Consider the following 17784-nt stretch of genomic DNA (forward strand, 5'->3'; position numbering starts at 1 on the left):
CAGAAATTGACAGATACTTTTTAAATACAGAGAATGAAGACACTGAATGTATTCATGGGTCCAAATACTATATCTTTGTGCAAGGGAACAATAGGTGAGAAGAATGATTTGTATAATCTAGCTATACCAAACAGTTGGCAGTTGAAATTGAATGCAACTTTGAGAAGATGCATTTCCAAAGCAACTAAATGAACCTGCATATAACAAGAGGTTTTTGGTTCAGACTTTGGTTGCATTTTGATTACAGTTTTTACTAGTGAACGCCATCATAAAATAAGACAACTTATTTCTTCCTAGAGAGAGTACTGAAAAAAATTACACTAAACTTTTTTTTTTTTTTTTTTTTTTTAAGTTAAGTGAGAGGCAAGGAGGCAGAGAGACACAGAGTCCTGCATGTGCCCCAACCAGGATCCATCCAGCAAGCCCTGTAGTGGGTGATGCTTTGTCTGTCTAGGGTGTTGCTCTGTTGCTCAGCAACCGAGTTATTTTAGCACAGGGGTCCCCAAACTTTTTACACAGGGGGCCAGTTCACTGTCCCTCAGACCATTGGAGGGCCGGACTATAAAAAAAAAAACTATGAACAAATCCCTATGCACACTGCACATATCTTATTTTAAAGTAAAAAAAACAAAACGGGAACAAATACAATATTTAAAATAAAGAACAAGTAAATTTAGGCCCTGGCTGGTTGGCTCAGTGGTAGAGCGTTGGCCTGTCATGCAGGAGTCCCGGGTTCGATTCCTGGCCAGGGCACACAGGAAAGGCGCCCATCTGCTTCTCCACCCCTCCCCCTCTCCTTCTCTGTCTCTCTCTTCCCCTCCTGCAGCCAAGGTTCCATTGGAGCAAAGTTGGCCCGGGCGCTGAGGATGGCTCTATGGCCTCTGCCTCAGGCACTAGAATGGCTCTGGTTGCAACAGAGCAACGCCCCAGATGGACAGAGCATCGCCCCCTGGTGGGCATGCCAGGTGGATCCCGGTTGGGCGCATGCAGGAGTCTGCCTCCCTGTTTCCAACTTCAGAAAAATACAAAACAACAAAACAAAACAAAAAAACAAGTAAATTTAAATCAACAAACTGACCAGTATTTCAATGGGAACTATGCTCCTTTCACTGACCACCAACGAAAGAGGTGCCCCTTCTGGAAGTGCGCGGGGTGGATAAAAGGCCTCATGGGGGCCTCATGTGGCCTGCAGGCCATAGTTTGGGGGCTCCTGTTTTAGTGTCTGAGGTGAGGCCGGGGAGCCATCTTCAGTGCCCCAGGCCAACTTGCTTGAACTATTCAAGCCGTGGCTGCGGGAGGAGAAGAGAGAGAGAGAGAGAGAGAGATGTGGAGAAGCAGATGGTCGCTTCTCCTGTGTGCCCTCACTAGGAATCAAACCCGGGATTTCCACATGCCAGGCTGACGCTCTACCACTGAGCCAACTGGTCAGAGTAAACTCTCTGTAAGTACAATATTTTTATTCATCTTCTAGATCTGTCTTATATAAGAGGCAATTTTCTCAACTCTGAGCATTTTTATGTTGATTTTGTGGTTTTCAATTCAACTTCAAAGAAACTGTAGACTGTAAAGGAAGCCTGGTTAGGCAAGGTGTGGCTGAAAAATCCAGGAATTTCTCCGCTTACCTGCAAAATGTTCTTGCAGCATATGGAATCTTGAGGATTAAACATAGGGCTTTTAGTAGAAAGAAAATATTCTTAAGAAATTTTTCCATAACACCATTTTGTAGGATTTTAATCAATAAGATTAAAAAAATTAAGAGATTTTTAGTAAGCAAACAAGTGATTGAAAAGTCTTCTATGTTCTTGAAATTGCCTCATAGAAGACTATAGTGGTGGTGCAAAATGAAATCCTTAAAGCAGTGGTCCCCAACCTTTTTTGGGCAACGAACCGGTTTAATATCAGAAAATATTTTCAAGGACCGGCCTTTAGGGTGGGACGGATAAGTGTATCACGTGACCAAGACAAGCGTCAAGAGTGAGTCTTAGACGGATGTAACAGAGGGAATCTGGTCATTTTTAAAAAATAAAACATCGTTCAGACTTAAATATAAATAAAATGGAAATAATGTAAGTTATTTATTCTTTATCTGTGGACCAGTACCAAATGGCCCATGGACCGGTACCGGTCTGCGGCCCGGGGGATGGGTACCACTGCCTTAAAGGCATAAGGATGATTTGGACCTCTTTTTTGCATGAGCGTGTTGAGAATGCTAGTCTGCTGAAAGTTAGATGTTGCTCACCTAATTAGTCTTTGGTTTGCTTCTGTCCTTACAGGTGATTTGAGGCACGTAGAGGAAGACTGTTTTAAACAGGCCCACAGCTTACACTTGCTTTTTGTATACATTTTTTTCTACTATATTGGATTGTGTTTGTTTGCAAACATTTATTAAATCCCTACTATGCACAAGACTGTATCATTTAAGCTGCTAGTACAATCTACTCTTTTTAAAACAAGTTGCTTTATCTAAACGTGATTTAGAAAATGGAATGATTGAGGTTCTGTGTTTTATTCTTTGTTCATTCTTCTGACATACTGAAATCTTTCATTTGATTTTTTACTTCTTTATTCTGTATTTTATTTCTGGCTCACAATTCTGAAATAACCATAATAGTGATTCTTTGATTAGAAAAAAAATCTACAATAGTTGTGTGGACGCTAAAGTGAAATTTTATAGTACAGAATTAGCTTTTATATGGTCCTAAATTCAATGATGAAAGAAAAAATTATTAAATGGACAGTTTTCTTTGGAAAAATTTGAATGCACAAGAATGTATTTGAAAATGTTTAGGTCAATAGTTGAGAAAATGTCTAATCAAACTGGTATTTCTTAACCCCTCCCTAAAATTAGAGTTCTCATTCCTCACTTTACTCTTTGCCTATTTCACTTGGTTTATTACTGACTTTCTAAAATACCATTTTGGAAGTTGAGAGCAGAATTTAAGATCAGCAGACAATGCAATAGTGCTATTGAAATAACAATTTTTAAAAAATCCTGCTAAACCCTATTAAAGAAAAACTATTTTTCTACACTGGCCCCCAGTATAATTTTCTTCCTTGCCAAATCCAGACCCAAAAGGACAATTTACCTCCCTGGATAATTTAATAAAGATTTTATGTCTTAAGTACTTGTTTTCAAGAAAATAAATAGGCTGCATCATAGCATAGTGGTTAAAGTGGCTTTGGCTTCTGGAGCCAGATTATGGAGTTAAAATTCCAGCTCTGTCCCACTTACTAAGCATAGACTTTGGACAAACTACCTTTCTAAGCTTCAGTTTCTTTATTTTACAGGATTATTGTTAATTTTCATGAAATAACTAAGTGAATGTTTAACATAGTGTCTAGCACTATAGCATAGTGCAGGGGTCCCCAAACTTTTTACACAGGGGGCCAGTTCACCGTCCCTCAGACCGTTGGAGGGCCGGACTACAAAAAAAACTATGAACAAATCCCTATGCACACTGCACATATCTTATTTTAAAGTAAAAAAAAAACACAATGGGAAAGAAATACAATATTTAAAATAACAAACAAGTAAATTTAAATCAACAAACTGACCAGTATTTCAATGGGAACTATGCTCCTCCACTGACCACCTATGAAAGAGGTGCCCCTTCCAGAAGTGCGGCGGGGGGCCAGATAAATGGCCTCGGGGCCGCACGTGGCCCGCGGGCCGTAGTTTGGGGACCCGTGGCATAGTGTGTTCAGTGACTGCTAATGATTACTAATGATAAGTGGATTTAATTTGCTTCTTGCACAGTATTATTATACATACAGTACTTAATTTTAAAAGATTATGGAAGTTTGGCTTCCAAAGCATTTTTATAATAGGTGATATATTTGAGTCTTTACTGAATTGTGTCACATATATATTACTCTCTGACGTGTTGCTTTATGAGTAGTTGTACTCTCTAGATTGAAATAGGCACAACTATCTTTGAATGGTAATGAAGTAATGTGTGGTGAAGTGCATCTACAGGTGCTGTTAAAGCTTTTCAAGTTCTTTTTAGGTAAAGATGCAGTGAACTTTTGCACTGAGCATATGAGTCTCAATTTGCTCAGTGGGCACAAGTGAGTAATATTTTAAATAATTTAGTCCTTCATTTTTATTATTTATCCAAAGAATTGACAAGAAGTAGTCTTTTAGCAGCTGAGATATGTGTCATTTCTTGAAAATGTTTCTAATGGAAGTCTAATGGAGTTAAATACTTGCTAACTAACAATAATCCTGTAAGATAAAGAAACTGAAGCTTAGAAAGGTAGTTTGTCCAAAGTCTATGCTTAGTAAGTGGGAGAGAGCTGGGATTTTAACTCCATTAGACTTCCATTAGACATCCAGATTGTTAATACAGCACAACTTTGTTTGATTAAAAAGGGGAAAAGGTGCAGTGCTAGCAATTAGATGTACCTTTAATTAAGAAAGCAGAAGTTTCCCAGAAACCAATTCCCCATTCCTAATAGACTTCTCTTTATGTCTCTGGCCAGTGGATTGTTAGTGTGAAATCTGGTAGACATAGACATTATTTAGCTATCCTAAGTGATAGCCTTTACCTGTGACAGCTGAAGTTTTTGTGAAATTCTGGCTTAATGGTTTTGTATATCAGAACATTAAACCTTTCACCAGTAATGTAGAGAAGTGGTACAAGATTACCTTGCTAAGTCTACTGAATTACAACCTCAGTTTCTCATTTGGGCAATTTGGAATTCAGTGATTTTTATATTTCCTTGCTACTTCTATGTGAGAAATCTAGGTTTCTTGGGCCTTTAATTATTATTGACATATTGAAATTTATCCATAAATATTGCTTCCTAGGGTTTCACAGAATTTTGGAACTTGAAAATGGATTATTCTAACTCCTCATTTTACTGTTAAATAGTTTATAGAGTTTGACTTCGGGAATAAAGAATAACTCATCTGTTGGGCAGCGTCAGGAAAATTTTTGCTATAATAAAACCTCATACTTCATCTTTAGTAGGAATTGATTGGAGGTTTTCTAGGTTGCTAGGCATACAAGTGGACACCTGGATTGTAGGCTGGACATACACCGAGGTATAATACAGAAGGTCACACATTTAAATGTGGTAATGAGATCAGGCAGCTGACCAAAATTAGTGAAACTGTCCAAATGGGCTTGTTGTAAATTACAGACTATGAACTATTGTTTATCATTAGCGGCTGTCAGTTGTGACCAAGCAAGAGTGAAGACCCAATATTGCCAGAAAAGTCTTCTATTTCAAGAAACACTAGTAATGCTGATTGTTAGTGTGAAATCTGATTTTTAAATGTTGGCAACTGAATTGGCTGGGGTTTTGACTACAAGGAACAAGAGAACAAGTTTGACCAAAAGAATATTTTTGGTTTGTCTAGCAGGAAATCTAAAGATATAGTCCATGATTAACTCAACTGTTTAACAGTGCTATAAGGGTCAAAGTTCTTTATGTCTTTCTGTTCTGCCATGAATAGTGTATTGGATTCTCATTTTTATTCTTGTCTCCACATAAAAGATATCTGTTGTAGCTGCAGGCAGCACAACTTTGTTTGATTAAAAAGGGGAAAAGGTGCAGTGCTAGCAATTAGATGTACCTTTAATTAAGAAAGCAAAAGTTTTCCCAGAAACCAATTCCCCATTCCTAGTAGACTTCTCTTTATGTTTCTGGCCAGAATTAGGTTTCATGGTTACCTCTAGGAACAAGAGAGCATGGGAAAGCAAGTATATGACTTTCCGTCTTAATCACTGAGTGACAACAAAGGAGAATGATTTTTAGAATGGCTGTTGTCAACTATGTCATTACAACTAATGAGGATTCAAAGAAATATATATTGAGGCTCCAGATTTATCTTGTGAACCACCATTTTGTAAGCATGTTATATTAGTACCCCCCCCCCCAATTTAGTACTCTATTACTCATTCCTGACTTCTATCAATTAGTTATTTTATTAGGTTTTCAGGGTAACCTAGTGGAAAAGAAACATCTTTTTATAATGTGGAAAGAAATTAGTAGATAACTTGAGTTTAAGTCCTGGTATAAAGACTTGCTAACAGTGTAATATTGAACAAGTATGCTTAATCTTTCTGAGACTCATTCTTCATCTGGAAAATGGGCATACGATACTGCAATATGACATAGCAGTTAAGTGCAGAGGCTTTGGAGTCAGACCTAAGTTGTCAATAGTTACCTAACCCTCTGTGCATGACTACCATTATCTGTCCCTATTGTTTTGGCTTCTGCTGTCCCATCATATCTTTCAGCTAGAAGTTCTCTGTTGAGAGCTTTTCTTCTTTGGAAACATTATAATACCCTTAACATAGCTCAGGGTTCATTGCTGCTATGGACATAGCAGTGATCTTAAGGGCTAACAGTAAATAACAAACATGACAATAGATACAATATCATATGACAACTCAGGTCACAAAATCAGCCTTGCAACTAGAATTCTTTGGGACTTTGTAAAAAAATGGCAGCATGGGCTCTCTGCAAGCTTTTAAACAGGCCTGCGCAAGGTATGGCCGACATAGTCTGTGATGTGGCAGAAATGCTTGGCTCTACAGACGACAGATGTATTAGGAAATGCTCTGGGCTTGGTGCTGTAAATAGTAATAAAGATAAATTGAAAAAATAAAAAGACCTAAGTTAGAATCCTATTTCTGCCAAACTAGTAGGGTAATCTCTCTGCATGTTAATTCTTCTGTATGATGGGATTAATAGTTGAACCTATCTAACAGAATCTGACCAAATAAAATACAGTGAAATCCTATTTTAGTGGTTCTAAAGTTAGCATATAAGGCAAAAATCAGAGTTAAATTTATCCTTGAAAAAAATCTCTTAAGTTACATGTAAAGAACAATATGCATGGTTTTGGGTATACAACTCTGTAAGGCTGAGGGGACATTTCACACTCTCTCTGTTAGGTGTACTTTTGTTGCATGTAATGGTAGGTAAACCGTGCTCTGTAACATATTTTCATTCACATTTATTTATTGTCTTCTGAGTAAATATTATCAAATTAGTGTAAATTAAATGTACATTAGCTGCAACTCCAGTTATTCTTTGTGAGATGCTTAGCATAGAACCTGGCCTTCAGAAAATGGTAGCTGTTATTACTGTAGGTATACCATATGATGTTTGAGAACGGAGAAATTTTTACCCTGTTGTCCAGGGTAAAAAAATTTTGCTTTTCTTCAAAGTTATGACGTAAGGTTGTTTTTTCTCTCTCCTTTTTTTAAGGTGAGTGGAGAAGAGATAGGGAGACAGACTCCTGCATGCACCCCTACTGGGATATACCTGGCAACCCCATCTAGGGCCGATGCTAGAGTACCAAGCTATTTTTCTGCCTGAGGCAGACACACTTAGACCAACCGAGCTATCCTCAGCACCCAGGGCCATGCTCAAACCAATTGACCTGGCTGTGGGAGGGGAAGAGGGTGAGAGAGGGGGAGAGAAGCAGATGGTCACTTCTCTTATGTACCCTGAATGGAAATCAAACCCCAGACGTCCATACGCTGGGCCAATGCTCTATCCACTGATTCACCAGTCAGGGCCAGATGTAAAGGTTTTTTAAAGGATGAAGTGATATTAAATGGAATGTGAGATGTCAGGAAGTCCTAATGATAAAATTCATCTGGGAGTCATTCATCAAGGATGTTAACCTTTTTCAACTAAACTTACACTGAGTCATAAACAGTTACAGGTGATCTGTTTTACAGTGTTGACACATGTCTAACAAGATCTTATACCAAGGACAAAAAGTACTTGTGACAAATACGATAATATGATAATCTTTGTACACTTCCTCTCTGAATAACATGCATTTGTAGCTTAAAATACTTCAGGGCTTTAGTTCCTTGGGTCATAGTGTGGTACTCAAATATAATGAATCATACATATATAGAGTAAGGCACAAATATAGCTTAAAAAATTTCTAGCCTGACTGGTGGTGGTGCAGTGGACAAAGTATAGACCTGTGACACTGAGGTCCCAGGTTCATGCCCTGAGGTTGCTGGCTTGAGCATGCGCAGGCTGATCTGGCTTGAGCACAGGCTCACCAGCTTAAGTGTGGGGTCACTGGTTTAAGTGTAGAATCATAGACATGATTCCATGGTTGCTAGCTTGAGTCCAAAGGTCTCTGGCTTGAGCCCAAAGGTTTCTGGCTTGAAACCGAAGGTTGCCTTGAGCAAGGGGTCACTGGCTTGGCTGGAGCCCCTTGGTCAAGGCACATATGAGAAGCAATCAATGAACAACTAAAGTGCTGAAACTATGAGTTGATGCTTCTCATCTCTCTCCCTTCCTGTCTTTTTCTTTCTTTCTTTCTTGAAAGAAAGAAAAAGAGAAAAGAAAGAGAAAGAAAGAAAGAGAGAGAGAGAAAGAAAAGGAAAGAAAGAAAGAAAGAGGGAGGGAGGGAGGAAGGAAAGAGAGAGAGAGAGAGAGAAAGGAAAGAAGAAGAAGGAAGGAAGGAAGAAAAGAAGGAAGGGAGGGAGGGAGGGAGGGAGGAAAGACACAGCACCCACCCCCATTTTCTTAGAGGAAGTATTACAGATTACAGTGAATAGCGAAGCAACCTCTGAAAGTTTCCTTGAGGATTCAAAATTTAACAGTAAGAGTAACAGTGATAGAATAACTCTAAGGGCAATATTATGCTTTTTGTTCAAGTGCTGTCATGTATTTTCTACTGAAAGTAAAGTTGTCTAAACTTGTACCTTATCACTTGTTGCTTGGTATAGAATTGTCTTGTTTTTAAACAAGGAGGAAAATCTTGTTTTAAGGTGACTCATAGTGATGTAGTATGTTAGTAATGGGGTGGTGTTTTTTTGCTCAGTATGAGCACTGATAATAACAGATACTGGCAATTTTCCCATAAAATTTAACTCATCTTGAGAATTCTTAGGAATCTGTGTTTACAGGTACCTGGTTCCAGGAAGTTTAATAGTAAGAATGGTTAAATATCACTGCTATATGACCATGAGAATTTAAAGTGTGGCATTTATGAGTTATAATTAGCTTATACTTTTAAGACTTTAAATATCTACCGTTTCTTTTATCTGTGTTTATTTTTCTCCTGTCTTTTTTTTTTTGTATTTTTCTGAAGTTGGAAATAGGGAGGCAGTCAGACAGACTCCCACATGCGCCCAACTGGGATCCACCTGGCATGCCCACCAGGGGGTGATGCTCTGTCCATCTGGGGCGTTGCTCTGTTGCAACCAGAGCCATTCTAGCTCCTGAGGCAGAGGCCATAAAGCCATCCCCAGCGCCCGGGCCAACTTTGCTCCAATGGAACCTTGGCTGCAGGAGGGGAAGAGAGAGACAGAGAGGTAGGAGAGGGGGAGGGGTGGAGAAGCAGATGGGCGCCTCTCCCGTGTGCCCTGGCCAGGAATCGAACCCAGGACTCCTGCACGCCAGGCCGACGCTCTACCACTGAGCCAACTGGCCAGGGCCTTTTCTTCTGTCTTTTGAGATTCATTTATCTATGATTGGTTGATTTATCCATTTAAAGTTCATTGAATTCAGCTACTGAACCGTATTTTATGTTCTTTTTAAAAATCTTACTGTTGTTATGGAACTAGGTCTAATAGTACCTTGATTTTGGTATTATTATAGCTGTACAGATATCGCCATGACACCTCGAAGTATGGTTTGCTAGCAAAGAAAGGACAGGTATGGATAACTGGAATGATACATAGACATTTATTTTCCTAGTTAGAGATTTAGAGATTTTTATAATTTCCTGTAAGAAAAGTTGTATCAAAACTTCAACTCAAGCCATTTTTACAGTAAGAAAGATGATAATTTTTAATAATAAATCAAAAGCTAAAGGAGGTTTGAAGAAACTTAATGAAAAACTTAGGGAAAGGATTAAAATGTGATAAGGTTTTGGCAGGGTTGATATATATATATATATATATTTTTTTTAATAATAGGGTTGATATATTTTGACTGATTGATTGGAAGTCTTATCTTGGAGAAAATTAGAGAGTTTTTCAAAGTAAGAAAATGTATAGAGCCAGATATTGGTGAAGAGTAGCCTGTTTGACTCTGGACTTGAGTTTTTTCTTTATTTATTAGGATGATTTCAGTTAGTTAAGGAGTTCCAGGATATAGAGTAATAAAACTAGTTCTTTTTTTTATTAAGTTATTTATTGTTTTGAGAGAGACATAGATTTGTTGTTCCACTTATTTATACATTCATTGGTTGTTTCTTGTGTGTGCCCTGTATGGGGATTGAACCCTCAACGCTGGCTTATTGGGACAATGCTCTCATCAACTGAGATACCTGGCTAATTCCTAAGGAAAGTAGAGAGTGTACCTGTGCAAATGATACGTTAATTTGGTATCCTTGGAGCTCCTTTATGGCATTGTCTTTTAATTCTTTTCAATATCTCTAAGGTTAGATCTTCCTTTAATGGTGAATTTGATACTTAGAAATAGCCAAGAATAATTTATATACATAGGTGATAAAAATTAAATAATTCAAAACATTGCCCTTTATATTTCAGGATCTAGGGGTTTAAGAATATTTAAAATGATCAGTCCTTACCCTCAAAGCTGTGGGACAATGGTGCATAACCATAGGGCAGATGGCACATCAAAATACCATCTTAGGGAATTCGCAGAGAGATGCAGAACAGAGAAGGAGCTCTAAGCCATGGAGCCATATTCATAAAATTAATAACTTTAGTAAAAGAAATAAAGAAAAGGAAAATAGGCTTGTCTATAAATTAGTGAGGTAAATTTTTGCGAGTCATGAGATACTCCAAAAATGTCCCAAGTAGTGGGATTGCAGAACCTTTCAAGATGATTTGAAGAGAATATTTATTTTTTATTTTTATTTATTTATTTATTTATTTATTTATTTATTTTTTCGAAGCTGGAAACAGGGAGGCAGTCAGACTCCCACATGCGCTGACCGGGATCCACCCAGCATGCCCACCAGGGGGCGATGCTCTGCCCCTCTGGGGTGTCGCTCTGCCGCAATCAGAGCCATTCTAGCACCTGAGGCAGAGGCCACAGAGCCATCCTCAGCGCCCGGGCCATCTTTGCTCCAATGGAGCCTTGGCTGCAGGAGGGGAAGAGAGAGACAGAGAGGAAGGAGAGAGGGAGGGGTGGAGAAGCAGATGGGCCTTCTCCTGTGTGCCCTGGCCGGGAATCGAACCCGGGACTCCCGCACGCCAGGCCGACGCTCTACCGCTGAGCCAACTGGCCAGAGCCTATTTATTTATTTATTTATTTTTTATTTTGAGGATAAAGAAGGCAGTCTCTTTTCACAGCAAATACTGGGGGGAAAGAGAGAAGGAAGTAGTAAAACTGAAGAATATTTTGAGCTGATCCATTTCAAAGACAGAATGGTTAAAATTAGATACTTTTTTCCCTACAGATATTAAATGACAGGAAAAAACCTTCAGATGAAAAGAATAAATTATTGAGATTGTTTTTTGTGGGCCAGGTAGTGTAGATGATAGAGAAGGTAATCTTATAATTTATTATCCATTTCAAAATAATAATGAGAATGACAGGAGGTGCTAGTAATGATTTCACTTGCAACAGATGTTAACTAGGATGTGCAAATTGGGAATATATGGTTAACCTAGCGGTGGAACTCATATTTATCTTGATATTTATTGGGTGAGTTTTAACTGAGGGGGGAAATAGATTGTTTTGAATTTGTTTTTATTATATTCATTTGAAACCACCTTATAAATTAATTATTTCTTCCTTTGTCTTCTCAGAAATTCTGTACATATGCATGTCTTTATAGCATTATATTGAAGTTATTTTTTTAAGAGTCAGACTCCCCCATTAGATTGTCAGGAACTTTCCTTGTTCAGTATTGTAATCCTCTTAGTGTCCAGAATATAATAAATATATGTTAATGAAAGGATGTTAGTCTCATTTAATTATAGATTTCATTACTAAAATAAGATTTTGGGGCTGATAAGCATATTGGATGAATTGGTTCTATTTTATAGTATTAAATAGGCTGACAATGAATATTTAAATTTATGGACTGTTTTACATTTGCTAAAGGTAAAATTTAAAAGATAGGAATGAAATAGCATATACTTAAATTAATAAAAAAGACCATTTGTAATTAGCCAGAAATAAAGTAGGTGGGAGTGGGGTTGAATTGACTTTATGGACAGAAGAAGAGAATGTTAAAGACAGTATGGCCATTTGTAGAAATACACATGATTTGATTTGACTAGAGTGGAAAGTGTATGTGAGAATAGGGTGGGAATGGAGGTGAAACTTAGGAGGACTGATCATGAGGGGCCCCTGATATGATATGTTAGGAGGTTGAATTTTATCCTGAGAACTATGAGGACATACTGAAGAATTTTAAGCAGAGAAGTGATGGATTAGATTTTGCACATTAGAAAGGTAGTCATCTGGCCCTGGCTGGTTTGTTCAGTGGCAGAGTGTTGGCCCTGAGTGTGGAAGGCCCGGGTTTGATTCCTGATCAGGGCATACAGGAGAGGCTACCATCTGCGTCACCATCCCTCCCCCTCCCTTTTTCTCCCCCCCCCCCCCTTGCTCCCACATCCATGGCTTGAATGGTTCAAGCAGTTTGGCCTGGACACTGAGGATGGCTCCATGGCCTCACCTCAGGCGATGAAATAGCTCTGTTCACAGCAATGGAGCAGCAGCCCCAGATGGGTAGAGCATTGCTCCTTAGTGGGCTTGCTGGGTGGGTCCCGATCTGGGCACATGCAGGAGTCTGTTTCTCTGCCTCTCCCACCTCCCCTCCTCTCACTTAATAAAAAATAAAAAGAAAGAAAGAAATGGAAAGAAAGAAGGAAAGAAAGAAAAAGAAAGAGAAAGAAAAGAAAGATAGTCATCTGAAAATGCACTGGAGAAAAGCCAGATATACTTAGTTACTAAATTGGTGCACAGAGGTAAGGCTAGTAATTGAAAAGGATGAGTCTAGCCTGACCAGGAGGTGGTGCAGTGGATAGAGCGTCAGACTGGGACGTGGAAGACCCAGGTTTGAAACCCCCAGGTCACCGCCTTAAGCTCAGGCTCACCAGTTTAAACGCAGGGTTGCTGGTTTGAGAGTGGGATCATAGACATGACCCCATGGTTGCTGGTTTGAAGCCCAAGGTCGCTGGCTTGAGCAAGGGGTCACTTACTCTGCTGTAGCCCCCATGTCAAGGCACATATGAGAAAGCAATCAATGAATAACTAAGGTGCTGCAACAAAGAATTGATGCTTCTCATCTCTCTCCCTTCCTGTCTGTCTGTCCCTATCTCTCTCTCTCTCTCTCTGACTCTCTGTCTCTGTCAGAAAAAAGAAAAGGAAGAGTCTAAAGCAGTGTTCTTAACTCCGGTTGTGGACTGGTGCCGGTGTACCAGAAATTTTGTGCCGGTCTACAAAAGAGTTCACCACCCTGATGTTGTATGAAGATTATAGACCTATTGATCTTAGTCGAATTCACTTATGCTCAGGGTGATAATTGCCACTAATCAGCCTGTATCATCAATGAAAATACTAATAAGATTATCTTAGATATCTTTGGAATTTTATTTAAATTACATATTGTTCTCTAGAAATTTCAGTTTTATTCTATTTAAAAAATATATATTTTTACTGTTCATCTGGTTGAGAATTTTTATTTTATAATATAATTAAAAGAGAATGCACAAAATACTAATAATTGTTTTTATTTCTGCCTTAGTAGTCCCCAAGTGTAAAAAGGTTGAAAACCACTGGTTTAGAGTATGGTAGGTTTGGACATCTAGGTAAAGAGTAGAGCTAGAAGTCACTGAGCTAGAGAGTACAGGGGCCAGATGGGTGAACATTTTGAGTTTGAGGATATATAAAGCAACAAAGGGAAAGTCCCAAGTTAGATAGGACATTTACTGCTCAGCTAGCAGTAATAAATAAATGATTGTGACCATTTTTAAAGCTTTTGCTTAAATGTGTAAGTATGTTGTGGTAAATACTTTTATAAACATCACGTCGTTTAGTTTTTAAGAATTTATCATTGTTCCCATTTTATAAATGTGGAAGCAAAGATCCCTAGTTACATAGTAAGTGTCAGAGTCAGTCAGTCACCATAAAGCAGGGTTGAAACCATGAGGATATGAATGAGCTCATTTATGGTGAATGTATAGGGGACACAAGTGGAGCACTAAGGGGTGACTAAGAGCGGAGAGGGGTGAAGCGCTGAAAGTGGACTTTTGAGGAACTTAGACATTTGAGAGGCTAGAAGAGGAAGAAGGTCCTACAGATAAGACTGAAAAAGAACATCAACAGTGATGTTACCCAAAATATGTTCCTCAATTTGTCATATAAAAATAGTTCTTTCAAAGGGAAGGAAAGGTTCTAGAGTCAAGTAAGTTTGGGAAACACTGCAGAACCCTATCCTGTAGTCACAATGCGCATCAGTATTGATGTGAGAAATGTGAGAAATCCTGTAGTAAAGAAGCCTGTTTGACTTTAATACCGTATTTCCCAAATCTATTTGATCATGAACCCTCCTCCCCTTTTTTTGCATACATTCCATTGACATCCAGGACTGAAGAATCCAAGTGAGTGTGGCACCAAAGATTCTAAGCAAAGGGAATTTTCAAGAAGGAAGTTGGATCCGATGTCTCGGAGAGGTCAACAGAGGTAAGAGTAGAAAGTCAGTAGATCAGCAGTTGTGAGGGCACTAATGACCTACGTGAGAGCAGCTGCAGTGGGGAGGGGGGAGTCAGGAGACCATTGTGTTGCTGCAGCTTAGAAGATAAATGAGCGTTGAGGAAGGGAGCCAGCAAGTAGACACTGTTCTTTCCAAAACGTTGTCTCTGATGGAAAGGAGAAGGAATAACCAGAGGAGAGTGTTAGGGTGAAAGAAGGGTTCTTTGGCTTATTTGGAAGAGATTTGAGAATATTTTTCTGCTGAGGGGAGAGAGTCATTAGGCAAGAAAAGGGTAAAGATATGGTGGGGAAGAGAGATGATTCATGGAGCAAGATTCTGAGAAAATGGGAGGAGGTTACAGAAGACAGTTGGAGAGGTTAGCTTTGGAGGGTGTGACCTGAAGATCTAAAATGCAGGTGGCCCCCTGTCCCCAAGGGATGGAGTTCTTAAGCTTTGTGAAATTTCTTTTCTGTACTTAGAATTCCTTTTTTTTAGGTGAGGTGGTAGAAGGGAGTTGCTTTGGAATTTCTACATTTTCCAAATAGATAGAAATGCCATATAAGGAACATCTTGAAGTTTTTAATTTATTTATATGTATTTACTATTGAAAACATCTACTATTCTATTTCTCTACTTTTAAAAATCCTAAATGTCATTTTCATCATTTGGAAAAGCTTCTTGGTGGTATATATTCAAGCTGTATTTACTGTTCATACAGAATCTCTTCAGGTCAAAGATGGTTTTTAATCAGAATCTAGAAAAGCAATGGGATGGACAGGACCTAAGGTTCTGAATTAAAACCATTAACATGTGTGCAAGGGTGAATATTCTTCTGCTGGTAGTATCAAGTATTTGTGGTGTGGTCTATACCAAAGGCTTTTGATTTAAGCAAGTCACTGTATAACGATGGAGTCCTGCTCTGTGTTTTTATGGCTATTTGTGGTTCTTTCGTCTAGAGCTGGATAGTCCTTTTGTTCAAATGAAAAGTTTGGAAATTGCACAGTTAGCTTTGGACTACTTTTGTAAGTTTGGAGGCTACTTTTAATTTTTCTGTAACTAGGGTATATGTTCAGCATTTTAGAATTTACTTAGAAATGTAGCTTAAATTTGGTGGGTTTCATGCAGACAGCAGGGTGCAGGCAAGGGTTTGTATTAAATGTGGTCACTAATCATCTAATGGGATGACACATGTGGGAACCTAGCAGAGCAGATTCATGGGCCTCATCTCTGTCCCACCAAATCTCTCTTGATAGGGTCAAGGACTGTGTGTTGTTAACAAGCTCTTACATGATTCTTATGGAACTGGTAGAAGGGGATACAGCCTGTGATTAAGTCTGACCCAACCTGGTCTTTTGGATGTTGCAAAAGGTCCATGGTTACAATCTAAAACAGATGAGTACATGTCCAGATGCTTTCATAGGATGATCTTTAAAAACTTTTCAGACTTAATATTTTTAACAGCTTTATTAAACTATAAATCATACTATACAATTAACACATTTAAAGAGAGAGACATGGATTTGTTGTTCCACTTAGTTATACATTTATTGGTTGATTCTTGTATGTGCCCTTACTGGGGATAAAACTAGCAACCTTGGTGTATTAGAAGGCACTCTAATCAACTGAGTATCCAATTAAGCTACCCCTGCAGAGCCTCATGGTATAGTTTTAAGTTTAAAAAGCAATTATAGCTAACACAATAAATTAAAAAATTTTAAAAAGCAATTATGGCAAGCAGTGAACAACTAAAGCGAAGCAAGTATGAGTTGATATTTCTCGCGCCTCCCCCCTCTGTAAAATCAAAAGAGGCAATGTGCAGAAAGTGTATATAAAGTGTTACCTTTTTGTAATAAAGAGGAGAAAATAAGAATATATGAACTTAGTTTTTTTTTTTGCCAAAAGAAGCAGGAAGTATAAACCAGAAACTAACAAATTTGATGACCTGTAATAAGGATGAGGGACAGGAAATGTCAGGCAGTGAGATTTCACTGACTATACCTTTTTGTATTATTTAAAATTTTAATGTGTCATTTTTATCAATTTGTCCCATGAATAACTACTATTTAGTTATTTAGTATGTCATGTGTAATTAGGTTGATACTAATCTCTTGCCTTGACTTCTGTACAGATTAACAAAGACCTTTCTGAAATAAGGTAGGGAAAGGCAATAACAAAAATACAGACTAAAATATAAAAGGTATTTATCATTCAAGTTTTACAGTCCTTGAACTTATTAACTGTACAAATGAACACCAAACTCAGTTTTTTGTTTTTTTTTTAAGTGAGAGGAGAGGGTATAGTGAGACTCCCACATGTGCCCCAACCGGGATCCACCTGGCAACCCTGCCTAGGGTCAATGCTGGAGTACCCAGCTACTTTTAGCACCGTAGGCTGATGTTCTCAGACCAGCCGGGCCCTCCTCAGCACCAAGGGCAACACTTGAACCATTCGAGCCACTGGCTATGGGAGGGGAAGACAGAGAGAAGGTGAAGACAAAGGGGTAGAGAAACAGATGGTTGCTTCTTCTGTGTTACCTGACCGGGAATTGAACCTGGGACGTCCATATGCCAGCTGGCACTCTATTGAGCCACCAGCCAGGGCCCCCAAACTCAGTTTTAATAGGTGCTTTTTGTTATATAACAAAAACTTGTCACTAGGCATAATTTAATTTGGCCGTTAAGAAAAAATACTATCTTTAATGATGGTAGACTTTGTAGACTTCTAGCCTGGCATATGTTTATTAAAATACATGTATTGTAAAGTTCTATGGGAGAATAGAGTGCGACATTCAGGGGGGAAAAACATCTAGGCAGTCTCTAGTATTTTAAGGCCAGTTATAAATCCTTGAAGATTTCAAATTAGTTATATTCTTTTTTTCTTTCTTTCTTTTTTTTTTTTTAGTGAGGGGGATACAGGGACAGACAGATAGGAAGGGAGAGAGATGAGAAGCATCAACTTGTTGTTGTGGCACTTTAGTTGTTCATTGATTGCTTTCTCATATGTGCCTTGACTGGGGGGCTACAGCAGAGCAAGTGACCCCTTGATCAAGCCAGTGACCTTGGGCTCAAGCCAATGACCATGGGTCATGTCTATGATCCCATGCTCAAGCTGGCAACCCGGCTCTCAAGCTGTATGAGCTGTGGTCAAGCTGGTGACCTCAGGGTTTTGAACCT

The 17784-nt window shown here is 38.7% G+C and overlaps 1 protein-coding gene and 1 non-coding gene across 2 annotated transcripts in view; both read left to right on the forward strand.

Annotated features, from left to right (window-relative positions):
* Positions 1-17784, forward strand: part of SSH2 (slingshot protein phosphatase 2) — a 300617-nt gene that overhangs the window by 14447 nt on the left and 268386 nt on the right. The gene's annotated exons all lie outside the window — the stretch shown is intronic.
* TRNAD-GUC (transfer RNA aspartic acid (anticodon GUC)) lies at positions 678-753 on the forward strand. Its single transcript has one exon. It is a non-coding gene; the product is annotated as a tRNA-Asp (tRNA).

Source organism: Saccopteryx leptura, chromosome 2, assembly GCF_036850995.1.
Source record: "Saccopteryx leptura isolate mSacLep1 chromosome 2, mSacLep1_pri_phased_curated, whole genome shotgun sequence".
NCBI classification, from domain to species: domain Eukaryota; kingdom Metazoa; phylum Chordata; class Mammalia; order Chiroptera; family Emballonuridae; genus Saccopteryx; species Saccopteryx leptura.